The following is a 9,699-nucleotide window of genomic DNA, read 5'->3' on the forward strand; positions in this document are numbered from 1 at the left end:
CAAGTGTATCCTTGGAATCACATAGGTATCCCTCAATGTATCTCTTAAACTCAAGCACATGTGTCTATAAGAAAGGTGTAGGACTTGTCATCTGGCATGATTTAAAATGTTACATAAGATGAGGAAAAGTGAAGTTCATGCTTGTCCTTAGCTTCTTTGAAATTTTGTTGAACATTGCATCAATGTCTTCATGTGTATGACCCACCATGAGAAACCCAAGCTGGATAATCTTGAATGTTCCTGTGCAACAATCAATGATAGATATGCAAAGAGGTAGCAATTTTTATTTTCTAATACACAATTATCAAGTTGAAGTAGTAAATTCTTTGGCAATTGTTTGAAATGATGATGGCCATCTTGTGGTGTATTATCTTCTATGCATGCTTTATTTTGTGCAACACCTTGATGGTGGTCCAGTGCTTTTTTTGAGTTGAGGACATTTAGTAGCACTTACAGATCACCATTTGCACCTTTAGAAGTCAACCTTGCCATTACATCCATTTATAGATCACAATTTGCATGCTTGTGTAGTTGCTCCAAGTTCCTAAAGCACAACAACAATGAGGAAATTGTGAAGTTAGGATCGTGAGGCCATAGATCAAGTGAGAAATGTCCATATCTACCTTCTCCATGCCCATGTGTAATCATGCCTGTTAAAGAAACTAGTAGTTGAGTAGATCTTTGAGTCTCTTTTGATCGAAGCCTTAACCTAGGGATAACTATCTTTTGCGGATCCATTTTATCATGTATGATGCACAAGTTTTTCTCTGGATCTAATACTGAGACCAAGCACCAACTGTAGTATATGTTTTGACAACTTTGTTGTTATAGCATGTGACATTGACACTTTTTTAGAAGCACATTTTGATCTTGAAGACACTTTGTTGCTGCAATTTTCTCTTTGATCTTTGAGCAAATACTACATTTGGAGAACTCACTTGTCTTTTGCTAAGGTTACATGCTTGAACTCTATGTTCCAAATAGGATTGAAGGTGGACAATGACATTTTCTTACATCCAATACCATTCAATGTTGTATTTACTTCTGTCCATGTATCTATTGCTTATAAACATATGGGATGACCAATTGTGTCTCTCTTGATCCATCTTGCATTGTTCTACTCTTGTGTGGCATTTGCTCTGCATTCTTCTTGACAAAGTCTTTAAGGATGACTCTTCCCATCTCTGTGTGATCCCACGTTGCTCTTATTACCTCCCTGTTTCCATGCATCGCCCTCCTCACGCCATGCTCAAAGTGTGTTTTGTACCTATGAAAAGATGTATTTGGGATTCCATGAATCTCATACCATGCCCTTTCACATACCACTTGTCCATTGAAGATGAAGATATACTTCCTTGTTCCCAAGTGATCAATCATGTGTGATGATTCAAACTTGTCATAAACATAGTTTGTGCGGTCTTCAAATTTCGATCCCCAAAATTATTTACATAATTGTTGCATTTCTTCTCTATTAGCAAACTGACAACACTTTTCTTGGCAACAATCAATCATGGAAACCTATGAAATTGAGTCCACAGAAGTCGTCAAGTTTGCATCTTCAGGGGCAATAATTTGAGGCTTTCTATTGACCATACAATATGATCTCTTCTGGAAAAAAAATATTTTTTTTGCAAAAACAAAATCTTCATTGGTATCTTCCATGTTTTTGCCACAAGAATTTGTAGAGATAAATTGCATGTATGATTGTTGTTGTGGCAGCAGTGTTCCATCATCAAAGGTGACCTATTTAATAGGCCATCTTTCCAAAATGACACAGTGGAGGTTGTCATATATATATGTTCCCGTGGTTTGATCAAGGGCTTTATCTACCACCACACCAACATCGTCTTCTCCTAGAAATTCAAATTTTATCACATCAATGGAAAAACCAATAATATAACCCCTGTCCCAACACACATTGTTTTGCCTTCTGTCCACCATAGCATCACATTGCATTCTCTTCAACTTTCACGAATGCTAAGAATATCAATATCCTCAGAAGGTAAGACATGGTTTGACTCAGAATCATCTCCTTCATCATGAATTGTTATTGAGTTTGAAACAACCACTACATCTTTCTTTTCCCATTTTGCAAAACCACCTATAGCCTCATGAACCTTTATTGCATTAATTGTTGGGAATGGCAAATATGCCACTACATTTAGACATTTATCAATAGCCATTGAAATATATCCATCTTAAAGCATTTCTCCATGGCATGTCTCACTTGGTTGTATTGTGTGTACTCTCCCAACTGCAACAATGTCATGATAACTACCAAATTCATAGTTTCTCCAAAATAAAAATCGTTGTTCATGATACCTGGACAAGTGAAAAAATGGAGATTTTATAATTTTTATATTTTCACCTCTCAAAAAGAAGAAAATAGTAATGAAATTGCTAAATACAATGAAGTATCAAAGTTCATTGAAAAGAAAAAAGCGCTGAAACATTAGATAGAATGAGTCCAACATCCATAATACAAAGTATTAATGGAAACATCTTAGAGAAAGGAGATAGATTTGACCATATGGCTAATAGCAAACTTTCTCATAAACTATGACCTAAACTAAAGAATAAAATTTTCTTCTATTATTTTTAGTTGCCCTTGATTTTACTTTATTTTATTAGCTACTCTTTGAGTAAGCAAAAACTTCCTTTTGTGTTCTCATTGGGGAAAGATATAGCAAATGTTCAAAACTTGTACTATATCTATTCAACACAATAACAATGATTAAAATTATTTATAATGTATATAGGAAAAGATTTAGTCACCTGGTCAAAAATCTATTATATGTATTCCACACCATAGAAAATATAAAAATTCTTTGTGATCCCCATAGGAAAAGACATAGTCAAATGATTGAAACCTTTGTTGTATGTATTTCACATGACAAAAATGATAAAAGTTCATTGTGGTCTCCATAGAAAAATATTAAGCCAAATCGTCAAAACCTCAAGCAAAATACATACAACAAGGATAAAAATTCATAGCGATCTTTATGGGAAAAGATTTAGCCAGATGGTCAAAACCTCTATTGCAAGTATTTTATATAAGACTTAGGATTACAATTCTTTGTGATGTTCACAAGAAACGATTTAGCCATATGGTCAAAACATGTATTGTATGCAACCTAGATGATAGCAAGGATAATAATTGTTTGTGATGTCTATATAACAAGATTTAATCAAATAGTCAAAGCCTCTATTGTATGTCAAAAAGGATAAACAACCTTTGTGATCTCCATTGAAAAATATTTGATCAAATGATCAAAATGTTTATTTCATGTATTCCACATGACAACAATGATAAATATATTTTATGAGAAACATTGACCTCATGCTTAAATGTTGAAACCATAAGGGCCTCCAAAGAATAGGAGATTTCATTCCCTATGACATGAAGCTATAAAGATTGAGGAAATTTCACCATAAATTAGAATCTATTTGAGAAGGAAATATAATTTGTATCAGGGTTAAATATTTATAAATCTTATAGTACCTACTTGTTCATAATTAAATGTATCATATTACATTTTATTTTTAAGTTATACTAATTTAATCTAAATCATGTTATATTAATATATCGTACTATGTGTATATTATGGAATATAGTATTAAGATATATTATATATATATATATGTATATATATATATATATATATATATATATATGTGTGTGTGTGTGTGTGTGTGTGTGTGTGTGTGTGTGTGTGTGTGTGTGTGTGTGTGTGTGTGTGTGTGTGTGTGTGTATATATTAGTAATAACTAATAAATATAATTAAATATTTTAAATAATATTTTGTAAGATTATGTATATTTAATATATCTAATATATAATGTGTAATATTATTGAGGATTTTGAAGCCACCTTAGTGATAGTTCGAGAGTAGAATCTCTAGCAGGGTAGGATAGAGAGTGTGTAGGCAAAATCTCTAGCTGTGGAAATAGGGGAAGTATCCCAATGGTGGGTTTCCAAGGGGGGGAAAGGAGTTGGTCTAGGAGAAATGCCCCCAATGAATGTTTGGGAGCAACATCCTTCTCAGTGGAGGTTTGGGAGCAATGACCCCAGTCAGGGTTTGGGGATAGTGCCCCTAGTAGGTGTGATACATTAAATTATCCCTTTCATGAGGTCGGTCTTTACAACTAGTCATGATGTTTTCAAAATGAGTTTCTCTTCCCCTCCCTCTCTCTTCCACACAATTCTCTAACATGAGTGTTTCCTCTGTTGTGTTTTAACAGTTGCAGGTTTTGCATCCCTGATCCTTTGCATTTTTATATGTGCTCATGTTGCCCCTCTCTTATTACAAGTTTTACATCTCTAATATTTGGCGGTTCTATCCCCTTACTCCTCTCTGAGTGCTCTCCACAGTTTCATTTTCTCAATTGAAATAGATTGTGCAGGGCAAATTTTGGCTTAAATCTGGGTATTATGACTAAAACTACATGTCTTTAAATCATAAATCTTGCTCCAAGGGTTTAGCAATTCTACAGGAGGCAGTGAATGATCACCACTCTGGAACGTGTGTGCTTTACTTCACGCGTGATTTTTTGTTAGTTGGCACAGATTGCTTACTTCTACTAACTACAATAGGTTTTAAACTCTTCCCTACTTTATTTCTAATTTTGAGTTAAACTACACTAATTTGGTGTTAGTGATTCACCACTTCTTTTCTAATCTCTACTAATGTATATTCTCTCATGATCAGTTCAATCCATACAATTATTACAAATCACACTACTACTCTTTCATATGATTAGTATAGAGTAATGTTAAGATCAAACACCACACGCATTATCTAAATAAGAATCATATATAAAAATTAAATGTAATCTTTATTTATGTAACAATGAGATTAGGCACTTACTCTTGAAAATTCAATGTCTTGTTCTTCTTCTCAATTGCTTGATTGATCTCCTGGAGTGCTTGTCTTTTTTTATGCCCACTACCTTGCAAATGATAGCTTCTTTGCTATGAATATGAAAAACATGATTTCTTGCACTATTGAAAATACTCTCTTTGTTGTGAATATGAAATATATTATTGTGTAATGTTAAAAAAACTCTCTTGGATGTGAAGATGGAATAAATGGTTTGTTCAATGCTTTCATCAATGAGTGCTTTCAAAATACTAACCTTTCTTTCTATTGTGTGATGCTATATACCTTGAGGTTCAGTCTCAAAGCTAAATCTAGCCTTATATTTCTTGTATCCTTTAGTAATATTAGAGCATTTTATCAAGTTCTTATGCATCATATTATACTTTACTATATAGAACTTTCTATTATATTGTATTTTCATAGTAAAAGCATTTTCGTAAGATTTTATGGTTACATTATTTATGCTTTTGCAATAAGCATATGGCCATACAATACTTACAAATACTCAATATGATTTTGCCATTGGATGAAATTTACTCTTCTAACAACACATATCATGATCTTTTATCAATCTATAGATTAGACCATATGGTCAAAAAATTTCTTACAATGTAAGAAGTACTTTTTGTTATTTTATTCAATACAATTTGAGATTTGGTCATGAGGTCAAATATTTTCTTGTAATATAAGATGTAGTATCTGTTATTTTTTCCCAATATACTATGAGAATTGTCCATGAGGTCAAATCTTTTCTTATAATATAAGATATCATTTTCGTTATTTTTCCTAACATACTATGATATTTGGCCATGCGGCCAAATCTTCTCCTTAAGCTATCTATTGGCCAAAACAAGGACTCTTGCAATATCACAATATCATTCAATAAATTAACTATTTTATTCATTTTACTACAAGAATGACATTTCACCATTTGGTCAAATGCTTTCTTATATTATCAACCATTACTTACTTCCAAAAGAAAAGACTAGTTTCTACTTAGAATTCCTTACTTTCTATAATTTGGCCATGTGGTCAAATCTTTCCTTGCGACAAACGAATCACTTTTTTGGGAATTGATCCTGAAAAATTAAAACTAAATCTATGGTGGGTTCGATCACACAAATTTTGGGTATGCTAGATTTGGTTGTATGGAAAAATCTTGTAAGACAAACGTCTTCTATATTATCTCCAAAAAGGAAGACCATGTTCTACTTGGAACTCCTTAATTACCTACTATATTTAAAGGAAGTTTGTCGTCAAAACTTGTCATGCAACAAACGAACCACTTTGTTTCCACAAACCATTTATTTCATTTTAATTTTTCATAATTTCCTCTCTATATGGTAATATAAAAATATCATATCATTTTACCACAAATTAGCCACTTTGTCTATTCCACTACAAAATAAAAATTGCCCATATGGTCAAACCTTTCATTTTGTTATCAATGCTAGCATCCAAGAATCCCCTATTCCTATTTCATTCAACCATATGATCAAATCTAATCTCATACATCTTGCAAACCAAGAGACCACTTTTTTCATTCCAATATAAAACGATATTTGGCTATATAGTCAAATCCAATTTCACTACATGTTACAACAAATGAACCACTTTTTTCATATGGTTATGAAACTAGATTTGGCCATACGGTTAAAAGTAGTTTACAAAAATATAGATATCTTGTAGGTTTCACCATGAGGTCAAATCTCCACCTTTCAAGTGTTTTTCTTCACATTACCTTATGTTGATATCTATGGGATTTGCTACATAGCCATATTTGTTTATATGTGAATCTCATATCACAATAAACCACATCCTCTATTTAACTAGCCTTTAAAAACCATATGGTAAAAAACCATGGCAAAGTTTCTAATCTCATAGATAAGTCTTATGACTAAATAGGATTTGACCACATTGCCAAAACCAATGGTAATGTTTCTACAATATGACTCCTTTCAAGGGAAACTTACATGTACACTAATTAAAATGTTAACTTTGGGCCAAATGGAGTCCTGAGATTGCTTCATAACCACATTGATATATGGTTGGATCGCATATTGGACTAAATATCACTCTTTGATTAAATAGGATTTGACCAATTGGCCAAAAATCTTAGCAAAGTTCCTAGGGTATGATCCTTGCATAGGAAACTTACATGGAGAAGAAATCTAATGTTAACTTAGGGAAAAAATCATCCATCATATTTTCTACATAACCACAATGATTTTTCACTATATCTCATTCCACACTTATTGTCAACATTACATTATTGTTTGACCATTTGGTTAAGCCCATGGCCAAGTCTCACTATTAATAGAATTTGATCTTCTCACCGAAGTCCATGGCAAAGTTTTTACTATATGATTCTTGCAAAGAGAAGCATACTTAATGCTAACTTAGGGCCAAAATAATCTATGAGATTTGATACATAAGCACATCTATTTATGGTTAGATCTTATACCACACTTACTCTCAAATATTAATATTTCATTTTATGGAAGACTCCCTTTGGAGTATATTTGTCTTGTATTTTGTAAAATCTTATGGTGTTGTGTTTTCTATTTTCAACCTAGAAATCTTATACATTTATTTGGGTTTTGTGAATTTTGACTATTTGTAGATCCACTTTTGTTTGACAACTTTTTCTCTTTGTAGAACTATTCAATGGCAAATAAAGATAGCACATCCAAAAAGGTGACCCAAACCATTGATGGAGTTAGTGGTGATTTTGTGTATCCATGGTATGTGGATATTTATGATAGTCAAGGAAAAATGGCTGACAATGTTCTCTTATTTACTTTAAAGAGTGATATTGCATTTTTTCAACAAGATGGTGTCATAGAGAAGATAACAGATGGATGTGCTAGGATCAAAGAGGGAATACCATGTAATCTTATTAAGATCAAGGGAAAAAATGTAGCATACAAACTTGATCCTTTGTCATTTTACTTTGCATGTATTAAAGAGATAGAATGGTTAGTCCTTATTAAGAAGAAACCATGAAAACTTATCCAAATAGAGTATAACTTATCTCAATCAAATTATCATGTGTCACTTATATGTGACATAGTTTTTGTCACATGGTCAAAAGTATCATGTTTACATTTTCTTTTAATAATTAGGACTAATAAACACATTCTTTGTACATGCCATTTTGAATGCCTTTTGAAAAATTGAGTATGTTTAATATTATAATGATAAGATAATTTTGTAACTAATTACAATAATCTATTGTTAGTATCCCAAGTATACTTATAATTAGCGATAAAAAGTAGGCATGGAAAAATGACTTTACTAGAATGGATTTTTATCTCAAAGAAATCATCATATATATTTTCTTCACCTCATGATATTACTCTTGGTTAGATTTGTCCACATGGTCAAATTTCTCTTTTCTTAAGGCATCATTATTAACTAATACCTATGCATGTATTTGTCAATGTGAAGTTAAATTGCTTTAGTGTTCTATGCCAGTTTATAGCTTAAACATTAGGTAGAATGATGAGGAAGTAAATGAATCTAATGTGCTTCTTTTTCTTCTTTGTAACTTCAACTAAGACATCTACGGTTGGATATCTAACAGATTGAACAATAGTAGAGCATGATGATGTGATTGATGTGTCCTTCATAAGAAATGCAACACAATTATGTGTAATACTTGATCTTAATGGTTTTCTTTTACAATGATGCTTTGCTAAGTCTAAAAAGTTTCAAAGCTTTCAAATAGGAAAGCAATGGCTTGGGATAAATGGAGTTTCTTGAAGCCTTATTTGCAAGATTCGAAGTGGGAGTTTGGTCAACATCTTTACATAAGAATGTCATGGCAGTTATTAAGTGCTTGGAGATCCATGCAAAAAAAGGTATCATTTCTTCATGATTTGGGGCCAAGAACAATTTCATAGACATCGACTCAAAACCATATATAGACCAGATAAGATGGAAATAGAAGCAATGTTCAAGCCTTTGAAGTATGTATGGGATCAATATGGAGATATTTGTCAGCATACCAAGACTATTCTCATAGATGATAGTCCTTAGAAAATATTTCCAAATCCTATTGAGAACTGCATTTATCCAAAAACATTTGATATTGATCGTGGAGGCTTTATCTTGATCAAAGAACTTCTACTATACTTGAATTGCTTAAGCAAATATCATGATGCACATGAAGTCATCAAGTTTGATCGATATGGGCATGAGCCAATTCAATATGGATATGAATTGTATGCACAATCCAAGGTTGTTCATTGATGAATGGACTAGAGCAGAGAATGATGGTATTTCATCTTCATTATCAACACCGCACGAGACCATGATTGATAAAGGTGGTAGATATGTTCAACCTTCAACTATTTCTTGCTTCAAGAGACTATCTATTATACAAAAATCCTCAACAAATGCCTCACGTCATTCGTCTCTTACATTGAATAGCTCACACTTCTCCAAGTTGAAGCAGACTCCTTTAGTCTCTACTTTGAAAGATATGGAAGCAATGCAACTTGATCATGAGTTAGGATATCACAAACATTTCATAAATGGAAGTGCAACTAAACGTTTTATACAAAATCTACAAAAGTTGTATTTTACCAATATACATGATGTAATAAGGTAGTGACTCTATATGGACTAAATTTGACTTTCATAATAAATATATCCCTTATATTAAGGGATTTTGCATGGCTATGAAATTTATGCTTGTTAGAAATTTAAAGTGTTTTATGTAGTTACCTTGGTATTTCTAAACATCACCAATATCAATGAGAGAATCTACTTAGTGTTTTTTATTCTTTCAATAACATTAGTTAATTGTGTTGAA

Source organism: Lygodium microphyllum, chromosome 7, assembly GCF_053477565.2.
Source record: "Lygodium microphyllum isolate KBCC chromosome 7, Lygodium_microphyllum_v1.1.10, whole genome shotgun sequence".
In the NCBI taxonomy this organism is placed as follows: domain Eukaryota; kingdom Viridiplantae; phylum Streptophyta; class Polypodiopsida; order Schizaeales; family Lygodiaceae; genus Lygodium; species Lygodium microphyllum.